Here is an 18,896-nt window from a genome sequence, read left to right as displayed (position 1 = left end):
TTATTTATTTGTCCTTTAAATAGCTGCAGGAACTCAAGCTTTATCAACTTCTCTCTTTTCAAACCAAAGGGTCTTTATTAGTGTTAAACAAAATTCAACTGAGTAAATTTTAAAGGTCTTAATTGGCTTTATTAGATGATTTTTGAATCAGGCAGCAACCAATCTACAGATATAGAGGTCCTCCAAAGAGGTACACAGGCAGGAAACTTTAAGGCAGAAAGGAACAAGAACAAGGAAGTTATTCTAGGCAAAAAGCAGATCTGTTACTACTGCATGTTTCCTTTCCTTACAGGGATGCCTGAGATCTATCAGGCAGATTACCTTACTAAGGCTGATCAGGCCATTCCTGAGTACTTGGTTTAATATTCCATTTCTGGGAGAGTCAAACTGTAATAAAGTTAAATCTGAGTTTGGTGATATGGGGCTTAGCATATAAGTGACTTGATTTGTGCCTACTGTCTTGTCTTTAACATAGGCTAAGGCCAAGGGAAATAAAATAACATTGTCATTATATGGAAACACTAAAGGCCTTCAGGTATCTGAAAGGAAAGTTGTTAATAAAAATAGCTCTGGGTACAACCCTGATTTATGTCAGACATTGGATCATCAGATGTCATTTCTAATTCTCACACAACCCTCAATTATCACTCTTTTACATGTAAGGACATTGAGACTTGTCATGCTTAATTGACTTGCTGGATAGTTCACAGCTTAAAGGTGTCTGAGTGAAATTCAAATCAGTGTGTGTGTAACACTAAAGTCTCTTATCTCTCTGCCTTATCATCATAAATTCTCATTATCTGTATTTAAAAAAAATCCCTTAAGCAATTCATCCTGGAGCTAAACTATCTGTCTTCAACAATGAGCTTTGCTCTTTGCTTGTTGTGTGACCTCAGGCAAATTACTTTGCTTCTCTGCAGTCCCATTTCATCATCTCTAAAATGGGGATGACAATTGCCTTACACAGTTTCTTTGAGATTCACATGACTTTATTCAGCAAAGACTGAGTTAATATATGAGGAATATAGAACTGTGGATAGAGCGTATTAAGTGCTATGTAGTTGTAGCTATTACTCTAACCTTCCGCTTTAGGCCTTGATTTCCTGACAAAGCTTGGTTAATGAAGGTAATAACAGAATTATCATAGTAGTTACTGATACCATCAGATTTTAATAACTTTGAAAACATTAAGGGAGCAATTCCTGCATAACAACAATAATATATAACGTTGAAAGCAGGAAGTGTGTATGTGTGTGTGTGTGTCCATTTGTGTTTTTTCTGATACCCAGGATTAGGAGGATAATTTGGATGGTGAATAACATTGAATTTTGAGGTAGATAACTGAAAATTTAGAAGAGGTAAATTTACCTTATTTTAGTTTATTTAGAAAATTTAGAAGGAATCCAGAAGGAGCTTCCTTTCCTTTGTGAGGATTATATCAATTCATAAAAAGAAGCAAAGCACTTAGAAAGCTAACTGGCATGTAGTAAATACTCAATAAATTTCAGCCATTATTTTTGTGCATTAGTCACCATTATACTACTCCAGTGTCTAATAAAACCCCTAATATTAGACAGTCAATACAAATTTGTTAGGTTGTGTTACAAAGATGTAACATTAAACCTACCTGGGGGATAAATAAATCAATGTCTACAAATTTGCATTTTCTACTCTAATGTAAAAGGATGGAAATCTACCTAGGATAATTATTTTAATGTGAAATTTGTCACAGATACGGGCATCCTTCTGACACTAGATAATAAACTGAAACACAGATGTTGATAAGAAATTAGAATCCCTGGAGCAGTAAGGCTTTAGTGATTACCATAGGTATAAACTTCTGCTTTTGGGTAGGTAAATCTCAATATCTAAAGCCATTGAATTATTCTTTTAGTAATAATATCTGTCAATATAGTGTCTCAAATTCAATACCACAAAAGTCTTCAGGAGAGTAAGCGTAAAAAATTAACAGGAAAACATACTTGGCTGCACTTAAAAATAGTAATTTATTGTATCATAAGGAATTATTTTAGAACATTTATTTTTAACTAATATATGGGGATTAGCAGATAAATGAGAGGGTTTTTGTTTTTGTTTTAACCTTCAGTTTAGGCAGAAGTTAATTTTCCCATCAAAAACAGAGATTATAAAAAAAATCTTAATTGCTTCAAGAGTACAAATAATCACAAGATGCCCAGCATGGGAGACAAAGAAAATGTGCAAATGAGAATAAAAAGGGTGTGTCAGAATGTGTTTGGATTCTCTCCAAAATGATATATATTTTTTGGTTAAAAAGTATTTTGCAGGGGCGCCTGGGTGGCTCAGTTGGTTGAGCATCTGACTTGAGCTCAGGTCATGATCTCACAGTTCATGAGTTCGAGCCCCATGTCGGGCTTTGTGCTGACAGCTCAGAGCCTGCAGCCTGCTTCGGAAAATGTGTCTCCCTCTCTCTCTGCCCCTAACTCACTCACATTCTATCTCTGTCTCTGTCAAAAATAAATAAACATTAAAAAAATTTTTAAAAAGTATTTTGCAGATCATATTTGAGGAAAGAAAAATTTCCTTGCTTCCTTCTTAACTTCCTAACTTCCTTCTTTCTTTTTCAACAATTTGATTCAACAAATTGATTTATTACTTCCCAGGCACTGCTTAAGCATGAAGAATATTGTGAAAACAAAACAAAAATATCAGCTCCTACAGAGCTTACATTCTAGTGAGAGAGAGAGAAAACAATAGAGAACAGTTAACAAAATAATATCTGTTTGTTATGCATGATGCAAATAAATATGTCAGACAAATAGAACAGAGAAAGATAGGGGAAAATAGCAGTATCTAGGGAGCTTTTCCTTCTGAGGAAAAAAGTCCTCAGAGATAACATTTGAGCAAAGTAACATGAAGAATAACAATATAAAAATCTAGGGCAAAAGTATGTCCCTCCCTTCCTTCCATCTGGGAGGAAAAGGCAAGAGTAATCACCTCTAGGTAGTAGGCATATCTGATATTTTCCAGGAACATCCAGGAAGCCAGAGTGGCTAGCAGTGCTAGGATAGAGGATGAGAAATTCAGAGATATAAGACCTACATATTAAGGAGTAAAGACTTTTTTCTAAATGTTAGGAAGAGTTACGAAAGGAATTTGAGCAGAGAGTCTTGTTATCTGGTGTATCATTTTAGAGCAAATAGGCAAAGATTTGTTATATCTTTTGAATGATCCATTTTTACTAAGTCCTGCTTAGTTTCCAGAAGGCTGTGAGTCGTCCTAGCTTGGAGTTGATCCAGACTCTTGAGTGGTAAATTATTCTTGCAATTGCTCTGTATCATTTTAAAATTTAAATTTGATATCTCCATATTAAATCAAATTTTACAATATTATTTTTAATAACCCAAGTCGATGGATGGCAATATTTCAGTCATTGTTTATGTCATGATTCTCTGGATTTAAATGTGCTTAAGGTCATCCTTTTCTATCTTTTCTGAATAGCTACATTCTCAAATGCTTGATAGCCCAAGGAAATGCCTTTAATGCTGATATTTGAACATTATATCAACCCCACATAAAGATCGTGTATAAATTTTCAATTAATGGGTAATATTTATTTAAATATATGTTACAAGCATTTTTATAATTTGTAGCAAATGTTCTCAAAAAAAAGTTTAAAAATGTTTCTCTCATACAGTGATACACTAGTTAAAGTTTCCTCTCTGAGGAAAAAAAAATAGTGTATATAAACTTAAACAAATTTGTTATAAATTTTACCAATATAAGGGACATTCAGTAATTTACAAATAAGAATAAAATATGCAATACTTTTTATTGTAAATTTTATATAGCCATTGACTCTCACGGAATGTTTTCACTGATTTTTGCTACACTTGATCTTAACCAACCTACTCTTAAACCTACTCTTAACCAACCTGTGGTTAGTTGCAACTCAACCATGATTTGACATTAGTGTTGTAGTCCAGTCAACTAACTGGATGAATAGTCAGTAGATTTATAGTCACTGAGTCTGACATGATCTGCTATGATCTACTATTTAGCCAGTTTTCACCATCATAGAAATTATATTAAATGAAAACCTCTTTCAGCTTTCTACACATGTAGAAATTCACTCATGCATTAATGATGGGAGATTATTTTTGTCAAATCAAGTAATACCAGAAGAATATTGCCTCATTTTTTCTGCAGTAAACTATCTATATTGTGCTATATAACTGCTATAGACACAACACACTTTTCTCTTTGATCTACATTGTTAATGTTTTCTCCATGGCTTTGTTAACTCTGTACCAGAAGTTGGTTAACTTTCTCTGCAAAGGGCCAGAGAGTAAGTATTTGCAGATCATAGAGTTATAATTCAACTCTGTCTTTGTATTTCCAAAACATCCCTAGCCAATATGTAAGTAAATGGGTGTGGCTGTGCTAAAAGATATGTAGAAGAAGAGCCACTGGGATAGGTTTGATCCACAGAATGTTTTTTGTCAGCCTCTGTTCTAGACAGTCAATAAGACAATAAATCAAGTCCCGATTTACAGTTTCTGCCAATGTCTGAGGTGTAAATTATCTCAGCATAGCCAAGTGAAATCTATCAACCTGACATTGGTGAACACAGAGTTGGAAAGAGCTATGCAGTAGTGTATCATTATGTCATAATTCTACCAGACAGATTTACTAGACATAAATACCTCAAGAGCATAGATAATTATAAAATGTAGTGAGATAGAAAGTAATGAGTTTTGAGTGTTTATGACTTTAGTTTTTAAATAATTTATTTAATTTCAAGTTTAAATAATTTAGCCATTAATAATGGCCAAGTTTAACATGTCCTGAAAATTTTCTGAAAATTCAACAGTCATAAGTTGGAAGCCACTTGTGAGATGGTTCTAGCACACTATTCCATAGTAAGCATTCTGTATATTTTTTGTATGGAAATATGAGTTGATAATTTATATACTTGTTCTGATTTTTAAAAATAGGAAAACTAATACTGGTTAAAAAAAAGGATGAATACAACGACTTAATTTTTATTATCTAAAAAAAAACTTAATATTTTAATTTCCTACCTCAGGCAAATTACATAACCTTCCAAGGATTAAATGTGCTATTAATTAAAATGGAGATACAATATCTGCCCTTCCTAAAAGAAGAAGAGAAGACCAAATTTGTTCCTCAGAATTTTCAGGCTTGTGATGAATTATTTTATATGTTAGGTATTGATTATGGAGTAAGCTTGATGTGGACAGTTTATAGTCTTAACCAACTGCCACACAATTCAGACTAGAGCCTTCAGAATTAGCATGGAGAATACATCAAATACAAATTATTTCTTACTATATTCAATTTTATTAACTCTCTTGATTTAAATTGTACTTGAGATATTCTGTAGAGCTAATATCATTTCAAAATTTTATATTTGGATTATTTCCTTATGGTCTGGAAAGTTAAGATTCATTCTCACACTTTAAGCTGATGAGATGATTGAGTTCTACAATCTGGCATGCCTTGATATAGTGTGTGCTGACCAAATTTCCAGTGTTCAGTCTTTCATTGATAGAGAGGAAAGTGATTGCTACTTCAGTGAATGCAGAAATACCAAATTCTTGGACTTTATCTGATTTCTTTCTGCATTAAGTCACTTAGATTGTTATGATATATTAGTTATTAAATTATAGCTTCTCAGCTCCAAACACAATTTTCTATACTCATCTTGAGAGTTTGCAACTGAAACTCTGCAAACTACTTTTCTGCTTTGCCAGCTGGGTCCTCTTAGCTTTCACCAATAGGGAAGATAAGAGGAAACTGAAAAGGTGAAGAAGGAGGAGAACACCTTTTTGATTGTTTGTTTGCTTCTGGTTGACTTCCTGTTTGTTTTCTGTTCTTGGAAGCATTACTCTGGCAATGCTTCTTCACCCTGGCATTGACAGATTATACCTATCACAACTGTTAAATCCATTTTGTATCAAAAACATTTCGATAGGATCCTGGGAAGATGGCGGTGTGGGAGGACACTGGGCTCACCGCACATCCTGCTGATCACTTAGATTCCACCTACACCTGCCTAAATAACCCAGAAAACCACCAGAAGACTAGCAGAATGGAGTCTCCGGAGCCAAGCACAGACGAGAGGCCCACGGAAGAGGGTAGGAAGGGCAGAGAGGCGGTGCACGCTACACGCACTGGCTGGAGGGAGCCGGGGCGGAGGGGCGGCCCGCTGGCCAAGCAGAGCACCCGAGTCAGGCTTGCAAAAGCGGAGGGGCTGGACGGAGTGTGTTCCGACAGCAAGGGACTTGACATCTGGAAGGTTATAAGCTAACAGCTCTGCTCAGAGAACAGGAGGGCTGGAGGACAACCGGAGGGAGAGTTGTTGAGCCCCAGACAACAGAGCTCAGCTTGGCGGGGAACAAAAGCGCTCCCCAGTGCCATCTCCCTCGCCCATCGCCCAGCCAAAATCCCAAAGGGAACCAGTTCCTGCCAGGGAACTTGCTTGCACCGAGCAAACACCCCACGCTGTGCTTCTGTGGATCCTTCCCTCAGGCGGGTCTGACTCCCTCCTGGTGCCACAAGGCCCCTCCTGAAGCGGATCTGCGCGAAGGAAAAGCGAGCTGAGCCTGCCCCTCCCGCCCCTGTGCACCTTGCCGATCCACCCCCGCTAATATGCCAGATCCCCAGCACCACAAGCCTGGCAGTGTGCAAGTAGCCCAGAAGGGCCACCCCACCCCACAGTGAATCCTGCCCCGAGGAGAGGGGAAGAGAAGGCACACACCAGTCTGACTGTGGCCCCAGCTGTGGGCTGAGGGCAGACATCAGGTCTGACTGCGGCCCCGCCCACCAATGCAAGTTATTCAAGACAGCACAGGGGAGTGCCCCCACAGTCCTGCACCACTCCAGGGACTATCTAATGTGACGAATGGAAGTATTCCCCTCAGAAAAACATCCAGGAAATAACAACAGCTAACGAACTGATCAAAAATGATTTAAACAATATAACAGAAAGTGAATTTAGAATAATAGTCATAAAATTAATCGCTGGGCTTGAAAACAGTATAAAGGACAGCAGAGAATCTATTGTTACAGAGATCAAGGGACTAAGGAACAGCCAGGAGGAGCTAAAAATTGCTATCAACGAGTTGCAAAATAAAATGGAGACAACTATGGCTCCGATTGAAGAGGCAGAGGAGAGAATAGGTGAACTAGAAGATAAAATTATGGAAAAAGAAGAAGCTGAAAAAAATAGAGAGAAAAAAATCCAGGAGTATGAGGGGAAAATTAGAGAACTAAGTGATGCACTAAAGAGAAATAATATATGCATAATTGGTATTCCAGAGGAGGAAGTGAGAGGGAAAGGTGCTGAAGGTGTACTTGAAGAAATAATAGCTGAGAACTTCCCGGATCTGGGGAAGGAAAAAGGCATTGAAATCCAAGAGGCCAGAGAACTCCCTTCAGAAGTAACTTGAATCGATCTTCTGCACGACATATCATAGTGAGACTGGCAAAATACAAGGATAAAGAGAAAAATCTGAAAGCAGCTAGGGATAAACATGCTCTAACATATAAAGGGAGACCTATAAGACTCGTGATCGATCTCTCTACTGAAACTTGGCAGACCAGAAAGGAGTGGCAAGATTTCTTCAATGAGATGAACAGAAAAAATATGCAGCAAAATATGCAGCTGAGAATCCTTTATCCAGCAAGTCTGTCATTTAGAATAGAAGGAGAGATAAAGGTCTTCCCAAACAAACAAAAACTGAAGGAATTCGTCACCACTAAACCAGCCCTACAAGAGATCCTAAGGGGGATCCTTGGAGACAAAGTACCAGAGACATCGCTACAAGCATGAAACCTACGGACATCACAATGACTCTAAACCCATATCTTTCTATAATAACACTGAATGTAAATGGACTAAATGCGCCAACCAAAAGACATAGGGTATGAGAATGGATAAAAAAAACAAGACCCATCTATTTGCTGTCTACAAGAGACTCATTTTAGACGTGAGAACACCTAAAGATTGAGAGTGAGGGGATGGAGAACTATTTATCATGCCACTGGAAGTCAAAAGAAAGCTGGAAGGAGCCATACTTATATCAGACAAACTAGACTTTAAATTAAAGGCTGTAACTAGAGATGAAGAAGGGCATTATATAATAATCACAGGGTCTATCCATCAGGAAGAGCTAACAAATATAAATGTCTATGCGCTGAATATGGGAGCCCTCAAATATATAAAACAATTACTCACAAACATAAGCAACCTTATTGATAAGAATGTGGTAATTGCAGGGGACTTTAACACCCCACTTACAGAAATGGGTAGACCATCTAGACACAAGGTCAATAAAGAAACAAGGGCCCTGAATTATACATTGGATCAGATGGACTTGACAGATATATTTAGAACTCTGCATCCCAAAGCAACAGAATATACTTTCTTCTCGAGTGCACATGGAACATTCTCCAAGATAGATCACATACTGGGTCACAAAACAGCCCTTCATAAGTATACAAGAATTGAAATCATACCATGCATACTTTCAGACCACAATGCTATGAAGCTTGAAATCAACCACAGGAAAAAGTCTGGAAAACCTCCAAAAGCATGGAGGTTAAAGAACACCCTACTAAAGAATGAATGGGTCATCCAGGCAGTTAGAGAAGAAATTAAAAAAAATATATGGAAACAAATGAAAATGAAAATACAACAATCCAAATGCTTTGGGATGCAGCAAAGGCAGTCCTGAGAGGAAAATACATTGCAATCCAGGCCTATCTCAAGAAACAAGAAAAATCCCAAATACAAAATCTAACAGCACACCTAAAGGAAATAGAAGCAGAACAGCAAAGACAGCCTAAATCCAGCAGAAGAAGAGAAATAATAAAGATCAGAGCAGAAATAAACAATATAGAATCTAAAAAAACTGTAGAGCAGATCAACGAAACTGAGAGTTGGTTTTTTGAAACATAAACAAAATTGATAAACCTTTAGCCAGGCTTCTCAAAAAGAAAAGGGAGATGATCCAAATAGATAAAATCATGAATGAAGATGGAATTATTACAACCAATTCCTCAGAAATACAAGAAATTATCAGGGAATACTATGAAAAACTATATGCCAACAAACTGGACAACCTGGAAGAAATGGACAAATTCCTAAACACCCACACGCTTCCAAAACTCAATCAGGAGGAAATATAAAGCTTGAACAGACCCATAACCAGTGAAGAAATTGAATCAGTCATCAAAAATCTCCCAACAAACAAGAGTCCAGGACCAGACGGCTTCCCAGGGGAGTTCTACCAGACGTTTAAAGCAGAGATAATACCTATCCTTCTCAAGCTATTCCAAGAAATAGAACGGAAAGGAAAACTTCCAGACTCATTCTGTGAAGCCAGCATTACTTTGATTCCTAAACCAGACAGAGACCCAGTAAAAAAAGAGAACTACAGGCCAATATCCCTGATGAATATGGATGCAAAAATTCTCAGTAAGATACTAGCAAATCGAAATCAACAGCATATAAAAAGAATTATTCACCATGATCAAATGGGATTCATTCCTGGGATGCAGAGCTGGTTCAACATTCGCAAATCAATCAACGTGATACATCACATTAATAAAAGAAAAGAAAAGAACCATATGATCCTGTCAATCGTTGTTGAAAAGGCCTTTGACAAAATTCAGCATCCTTTTTTAATAAAAACCCTCGAGAAAGTCGGGATAGAAGGAACATACCTAAAGATCATAAAAGCCATTTATGAAAAGCCCACAGCTAACATCATCCTCAATGGGGAAAAACCGAGAGCTTTTTCCCTGAGATCAGGAACACGACAGGGATGTCCACTCCCACCACTGTTGTTTAACATAGTGTGGGAAGTTCTAGCATCAGCAATCAGATGACAAAAGGAAATCAAAGGCATCAAAATTGGCAAAGATGAAGTTAAGCTTTCACTTTTTGCAGATGACATGATATTATACATGGAAAATCCGATAGACTCCACCAGAAGTCTGCTAGAACTGATACGTGAATTTAGCAAAGTTGCAGGATACAAAATCAATGTACAGAAATCAGTTGCATTATTATACGCTAACAATGAAGCAACAGAAAGACAAATAAAGAAACTGATCCCATTCACAATTGCACCAAGAAGCATCAAATATCTAGGAATAAATCTAATCAAAGATGTAAAAGATCTGTATGCTGAAAAGTATAGAAAGCTTATGAAGGTAATTGAATAAGATATAAAGAAATGGATAGACATTCCATGCTCATAGATTGGAAGAATAAATATTGTCAAAATGTCAATACTACCCAAAGTAATCTACACATTCAATGCAATCCCAATCAAAATTTCACCAGCATTCTTCTCGAAACTAGAACAAGCAATCCTAAAATTCATATGGAACCACAAAAGGCCCCGAATAGCCAAAGGAATTTTGAAGAAGAAGACCAAAGCAGGAGGCATCACAATCCCAGACTTTAGCCTCTACTACAAAGCTGTCATCATCAAGACAGCATGGTATTGGCACAAAAACAGACACATAGACCAATGGAATAGAATAGAAACCCCAGAACTAGACCTACAAACGTATGGCCAATTCATCTTTGACAAAGCAGGAAAGAATATGCAATGGAAAAAAGACAGTCTCTTTAACAAATGGTGCTGGGAGAACTGGACAGCAACATGCAGAAGGTTGAAACTAGACCACTTTCTCACACCATTCACAAAAATAAACTCAAAATGGATAAAGGACCTGAATGTGAGACAGGAAACCATCAAAACCCTAGAGGAGAAAGCAGGAAAAGACCTCTCTGACCTCAGCCATAGCAAATTCTTACTTGACACATCCCTAAAGGCAAGGGAATTAAAAGCCAAAATGAACTACTGGGACCTTATGAAGATAAAAAGCTTCTGCACAGCAAAGGAAACAACCAACAAAACTAAAAGGCAACCAACAGAATGGGAAAAGATATTTACAAATGACATATCGGACAAAGGGCTAGTATCCAAAATCTATCAAGAGCTCACCAAACTCCACACCCGAAAAACAAATAACCCAGTGAAGAAATGGGCAGAAAACATGAATAGACACTTCTCTAAAGAAGACATCCGGATGGCCAACAGGCACATGAAAAGATGCTCAATGTCGCTCCTCATCAGGGAAATACAAATCAACACCACACTCAGATATCACCTCACGCCAGTCAGATGTGGCCAAAATGAACAAATCAGGAGACTATAGATGCTGGAGAGGATGTGGAGAAACAGGAACCCTCTTGCACTGTTGGTGGGAATGAAAATTGGTGCAGCCACTCTGGAAAACAGAGTGGAGGTTCCTCAAAAAATTAAAAATAGACCTACCCTATGACCCAGCAGTAGCACTGCTAGGAATTTACCCAAGGCATACAGGAGTACTGATGCATAGGGGCACTTGTACCCCAATGTTTATAGCAGCACTCTCAACAATAGCCAAATTATGGAAAGAGCCTAAATGTCCATCAACTGATGAATGGATAAAGAAATTGTGGTTTATATACACAATGGAGTACTATGTGGCAATGAGAAAGAATGAAATATGGCCCTTTGTAGAAACATGGATGGAACTGGAGAGTGTTATGCTAAGTGAAATAAGCCATACAGAGAAAGACAGATACCATATGGTTTCACTCTTATGTGGATCCTGAGAAACTTAAGAGAAACCCATGGGGGATGGGGAAGGAAAAAAAAAGAAAAAAGAGGTTAGAGCAGAAGAGAGCCAAAGCATAAGAGACTCTTAAAAACTGAGAACAAACTGAGGGTTGATGGGGGGTGGGAGGGAGAGGAGGGTGGCTGATGGGTATTGAGGAGGGCACCTTTTGGGATGAGCACTGGGTGTTATATGGAAACCAATTTGACAATAAACTTTATATATTGAAAAATAAATAAATAAATAAATAAATAAATAAATAAATAATAAGTAAAACCATTTCATGCTCCTTAGGAGATACCAGCCGTAGCCAGCCAGCACATTCTCAACAGAATTTGCTTGTCCTTGTCCTAAGAGGGTTCCTCCCCTAAACACAGGGACATCATTAGTAGCTGAGCTCTGCCCCTTGTCAGCTGGTTTAGCTTCCGCTCTGTGAGGCTTCTCCAAACTTCTAAGTTGTGATAACTCCAATGTTTTTTCCCTTTATTTCATATCCCTAGGAGTGGAAGCTGCTTCCTACACTTGCTAACTCTATGACATTTTAGTGCTCTTTGTATTTTCAGTCCATAAGTCTCACTTATTCAGTTGTCATTAATTATTTTAATATCAACTTAAAAAATAATAACTGATGGGATTTCTGCTTTCTGAATGGATCCTGAGTTGAAAGAATCACACACCATGATCTTTTAGAATTTATCACTAGGACCAGTATTATTCAGCATACCTAATCAATAAATGTGATACACCACACTAGCAAAGTGAAGGATAAAAATTATATGATCATCTTGATGCAGAAAAGCATCTGACAGAATTCAACATCTTTCATGACTAAATACTCCCAACAAATTAGGACAAAAATAATATACCTAAATCTAATAAATTCCATATATGAGAAGTCCACAGCTTCACTTACATCATATTCAGAGGTGAAAAGTTGAAAGCTTTTCCTTTTAAGATCAGTAACAAGATAAGTTTCTATGCAACATAGTACTGGTAGTCATAGCTAGAGAAATTGGGTATGAAATATAAATAAGAAGCATCTGAATTGGAAAGGAAGAAATATATTTGTATCTCTTTTAAGATGACTCAATTGTATTTATAAAAAAACCTTCAGACTCAATGAAAAGAATGTTTGAAATAATGAATAAATTCAGTAAAGTTGCCGTATACAAAATCAACATACAAATCACTTATATTTCTATACACTAACAATGAACAACTGAAAAGTTAAGAAAAATCCCATTTACAATAGCATCAGAAATTATAAAATAATTAGGGATAAATTTAACCAAGGTGGTGAAAAATCTGTACACTTAAAACTATGTCATTGATGAAAGAAGTTAAAGAAAATGTAAATAAATGGAAAGACATCTTATATTCATGGGTTGGAAGAATTTATATTGCCAACCTTCTATATTACTCCATGTGATCTACAGTTCCATACAACCTCTATCAAAATCCCAGTGGCATCTTTTATAGAAAGAAAAAAACATCCTAAAGTTCACACAGAACTACAGAGGACCCTAAACAATCAAAACAAAATTGAGAAAGCAACACAAGGCTATGATATCTGGCAATATCAAACTTCCTAATTTCAAAATATATTATAAAGCTACTGCATTTTAAACAGTATGGTACTGGTGTGTAAACAGGCATATCTACCAAAGGAAGAAAATAAGAGAGTTTAGGAATAATCCCACACATAAAAGTAAACTATTCTTTCAGAAGATATCAAGAACACAATGGAGGAAAGAATGGTCTCTTCAAAAAAGTCCTGGAAAAACTAGATATCATATGCAAAATATGAAAATGGACCTATATTATACACCAGTCACAAAAATTAACTCAAAATTATTTAAAAACTTAACTGTAAGATATGAGGTTATAAAATTCCTAGAAGAAAAATCCAGGAGAATTCTCCTTGTTTTGGTCTTAGCAATGATTTCTTTAATTTTTCTTTCTTTCTCTCTTCTCCTTTTTTGGGGGGGGAGGGGCAATGATTTATTGACTATAATATCAAAAGCACATGCAACAGAAGCAAAATCCACAAGTGGAACTAAAGCAAACTAAGAAGTTTCTGCACAACAAAGGAAATAATACACAGAATGAAAAGGAAACCTATGAAATGGGAGAAAATACTTGCAAATTATACATCTAATAAGGGATTAATATCTAAAACATATAAAACATTCATATACATGAACTCATACAATTCAATATCAAAGACCAAATAATCTAATTAAAAATTTGCCTTCAGGATAAAGACCTGAGCAGACATTTTTCTAAACAGCCAACAGGTGCATAAAAAGATGCTTTATATCATCAATCAGGGAAATGCAAATCAAAATTACAAAGAGATATCATTTCACATTTGTTAGGAGAGGTATTTTCAAAAAGATGTGGTATAACCAGAGCCAGTAAAGGTGAGGAAAAAGGAAACCCTTGTACACTCTTTGTGGGAATGAAAATTAAGACAACCATTATGGAAAACAATATGGAGTTTCTTCAAGAAATTAGAAATAGAACTCCATATGATCCAGCAATCTTACCTATGGGTATATATCTGAAGGAAATAAATCAGTATCTTGAAGATATATCTGCACTCCCATATTCATTGCAGCATTACTAAAAGTATCTGAGATATGAAAACAACCAAAGTGCTCCTCTATAGATGAATGGATAAAGAGCATGTAATATATATGATATATAGATACATAATATTAGTGAATATTATAAATATGCATGTATAGACAATAAAATAGTCCTCCACCATAAGAAATAAGGAAATCCTGCCATTTAGTGACAACATGAATGAAACCAGAGGACAATATACTAAGTGAAATAAAGCAGGAAGATAAAGACAAATACTGTACAACCTCATTTATATACAGAATCTAAAAGAAGAAATATAGTCAAATTCAATGAAACAGAGTAGAAGGGTGGTTGGTAGGCTCTGTGGAGTGGGGGATCTGGGGCCATGTTAATCAAATGGTATGAACTTTCAGTTATAAGATGAATAAGTTTGGGGGAATCTGAAATACTTCATGGTAACTATTGTTGATAATATTGTATTGTATACATGAATTTGCTGATACTAGATGTTAAGCATTCTTTACACACACACACCCACACACAAATGGTATGTGAGACAATGGATGCATTAAGTAGTTGTGGTAAATATTTCACAATGTATGTGTATATCAAAGAATCACATTGTACACCTTAAATAGATATAATTTTACTCGTCAATTATATTTCAAATAGTGGGGAAAATTACTGGTTCATCAATATTATGTATCCCTGAATCTATACTTTCGCTTTTTTTTTTTTTGACTTTTCAGTGAGTTTTTTTTTTTAATTTAAATGTAAGTTAGTTAACATATAGTGTAATAATGATTTCAGGAATAGAATGTAGTGATTCCTCACTTATATATAACACCCAGTGCTCATCCCAACAAGTGTCCTTCTTAATACCCTTGCCCAGTTAGCACTTCTCCCAACCCAACACTCCTTCAGCAACCCACAGTTTGTTCTCTGTATTTAAGAGTCTCCTATAGTTTGTCTCCCTTTCTGTTTTTGTAATGTTTTTGCTTCCCTCCCCTTACGTTCATCTGTTTTGTATCTTAAATTCCACATATCAATGAAATTGTATGATATTTTTCTTTATCTAATCAACTTATTTCACTTAGTATAATACCCTCTAGTTCCATCCATGTTGTTGCAAATGACAAGATTTCATACTTTTTGATTGCCGAGTAATATTCCATTGTATATATACATACCACATCTTTTTTATTGATTTATCAATTGATGGACATTTGGGCTCTTTCCATACTTTGACTATTTTTGATATTGCTGCCATAAACATTGGTGTTCATGTGCCCCTGAAAAACAGGATTTCTGTATCCTTTGGATAAATACCTAATAGTGCAATTGCTGGGTCATTGGATAGTTCTATTTTCAATTTTTTGAGGAACTTCCATACTGTTTTCCAGAGTGGCTGCACCAGTTTGCATTCCCACTAGCAGTGAAGAAGGGTTCGTCTTTCACTGCATCCTCGCCAACATCTGTTGTTGCCTGAGTTTTTAATGTTAGCCAATCTGACAGGTGTGAGGTTACATCTCACTGTGGTGTTGATTTGTATTTCCCTGATGATGAATAATGTTGAGTATTTTTTCATGTGTCTGTTAGTCATCTGGATGTCTTCTTTGGAAAAGTGTCTATTCATGACTTTTGCCCCTTTCTTCACTGGATTATTTGTTTTTTGGGTGTTGAGTTTGATAAGTTCTTTACAGATTTTGTATACTAACCCTTTATCTGATATGTAATTTGCAAATACCTTCTCCCATTCTGTCAGTTGCCTTTTAGGTTCACTGATTATTTCCTTCACTCTGAAGAAGCTTTTTGTCTTGATGAGGTACCAATAGTTTATTTTTGCTTTTGTTTGCCTTGCCTCCGGAGACATGTCTAGTAAGAAGTTGCTTTGGCCGAGGTCAAAGAGGTTGTTGTTTGTGTTCTCCTCTAGGATTTTGATGGCTTCCTGTCTTATATTTAGGTCTTTCATCCATTTTGAATTTATTTTTGTGTATGGTGTAAGAAAGTGGTCCAGGTTCATTCTTCTGCATGCCACTGTCCAGTTTCCCAGCACCACTTGCTGAAGAGACTGTCTTTTTTCATTGGATATTCTTTCCTGCATTGTCAAAGATTAGTTGACTATACATTTGTGGGTCCATTTCTTGGTTCTCTATTCTGTTCCATTGATCTGAGTGTCTGTTCTTGTGCCAGTACCTTATTGTCTCGATGATTACAGCTTTGTAATACAGCTTGAAATCTGGAACACTGATGTCTCAGCTTTGTGTGTTTTTGTTTCAAGATTCCTTTGGCTATTCAGGGTCTTTTCTGGTTCCATACAAATTTTAGGATTGTTTGTTCTAGCTCTATGAAGAATGCTGGTGTTATTTTGATAGGGATTGCATTGAGTATGTAGATTGCTTTGAGTAGTGTCAACATTTTAACAATATTTGTTCTTCCAATCCATGACATGGAATGTTTTTTCCATTTTTTGTGCCTTCTTCATTTTTTTCATAAGCTTTCTATAGTTTTCAGTGTATAAATTTTTCACCTCTTTGGTTAGGTTTATTCCTAGGTATTTTATAGTTTTTGGTGCAATTGTAAATGTGTTTGATTCCTTGATTTCTCTTTCTGCACTTCATTATTGGTGTATAGAAATGCAACCAATTTTTGTACATTGATTTTATATCCTGTGACTTTACTGAATTCATGGAACAATTCTGGAAGTTTTTGGGTGGAGTCGTTTGGTTTTACATTTAGAGTATCATGTTGTCTGCGAAGAGTGAAACTTTGACTTCCTCCTTGCCCATTTGGATGCCTTTTATTTCTTTGTGTTGTCTGATTGCTGAGGCTAGGACTTGCAACACTATGTTGAACAACAGTGGTGAGAGTGGACATTATGTTGTGTTCCTGACCTTATGGGGAATGCTCTTATATTTTTCCCATTGAGGATGATATTAGTGGTGGGTCTTTTGCATATGGCTTTTATGATCTTGATGTATGTTCCTTCTCTCCCTACTTTCTTGAGGGTTTTTATAAAAAAAAAAAAGATGCTGTATTTTGTCAAATGCTTTCTCTGCATCTATTGAGATGATCATGTGGTTCTTATCCTTACCCTTATTAATGCAATGTATCAGCCCTGCATCTCAGAAATAAATCCCTCTTGATCATGGTGAATAATTCTTTTAATGTATTGTTGGATCCAGTTTGCTAGTATCTTGTTGAGAATTTTTGCATCCATGTTCATGGGATATTGGTCTGTAGTTCTCCTTTTTAGCGGGGTCTTTGGTTTTGGAATCAAGGTCACTCTGGCCTTGTAGAATGAGTTTGGAACTTTTCCTTCCATTTATATTTTCTGGAACAGCTTCAAAAGAATAGGTGTAACTCTTCTTTAAATGTTTTATAGAATTCCCCTGGAAAGCTCTCCAGCCCTGGACTCTTATTTGTTTGGAGATTTTTGATTACTGATTCTATTTCTTTACTGGTTATGGGTCTCTTCAAATTTTCTATTTCTTCCTGTTTCAATTTTGGTAGTTTATATGTTTCTAAGAATTTGTCCATTTCTTCCATATTACCCAATTTGTTGGCATATAATTGCTCATAATATTCTGTTATTTGTTTTTCTGTGGTGTTGGTCATGATCTCTCCTTTTTCATTCGTGATTTTATTTATTTGGGTCCTTTCCTTTTTCTTTTTAATCAATCTGGCTAGGGCTTTATCAATTTTGTTAATTCTTTCAAAGAATCAACTCTTGGTTCCATTGATCTGTTCTACTGTTGGTTGTTTTTTTGTTTGCTTGTTTTTGTTTTTTTGTTATTTTGATATCATTGAATTCTGCTCTAATCTTTATTATTTCCCTTCTGCTGCTGGTTTGGGGCTTTATTTGCTGATCTTTTTCCAGATCTTTTAGGAATAAGGTTAGGTTGTGTATTTGAGATCTTTCTTCCTTCTCCAGGAAGGCCTGGATTGCTATATACTTCCCTCTTATGACTGCCTCTGCTGCATCCCAGGGGTTTGGGGCTGTGCTGTTATCATTTTTATTGGGTTCCATGTACTTTTGAATTTCCTCTTTAATTTCTTGGCTAACCCATTCATTCTTTAGTTGGATGTTCTTTAATCTCCAAGTATTCACGGTCTTTCCAAATTTTTTCTTGTGGTTGATTTCGAGTTTCATAGCATTGTGGTCTGAAAATATTCAAGGTGTGATCTCGATCTTTTATGCTTGTTGAGGGATGATTTGTGTCCCACTATGTGATCTATTCCTGAGAATGTTCCATGTTCACTCAAAAAGAATGTGTATTCCACTGCTTTAGGATGAAATGTTCTGAATATATATGTTAAGTCCATCTGGTCCAGTGTGTCATTCAAAGCCATTGTTTCCTTGGCGATTTTCTGCTTAGATGATCTCTCTATTGCTGTAAGTGGGGTGTTGACGTTCCCTATTATTATGGTCTTATTATCAAAGGGTTTCATATGTTTGTGAACGATTGATTTATATATTTGGGTGTTTCACATTGGGGGCATAAATATTTACAATTGTTAGATCTTGGTGGATAGACTCCTTACTTATGATATAATGCCATTCTTCATCTCTTGTTACAGTGTTTATTTTAAATACAGATTGTCTAATATAAGTATGG

Source organism: Panthera leo, chromosome F2 (genome assembly GCF_018350215.1).
Source record: "Panthera leo isolate Ple1 chromosome F2, P.leo_Ple1_pat1.1, whole genome shotgun sequence".
NCBI classification, from domain to species: Eukaryota; Metazoa; Chordata; class Mammalia; order Carnivora; family Felidae; genus Panthera; species Panthera leo.
The sequence above is the reverse complement of the archived record's forward strand: the minus strand, read 5'-3'. Positions refer to the sequence as shown.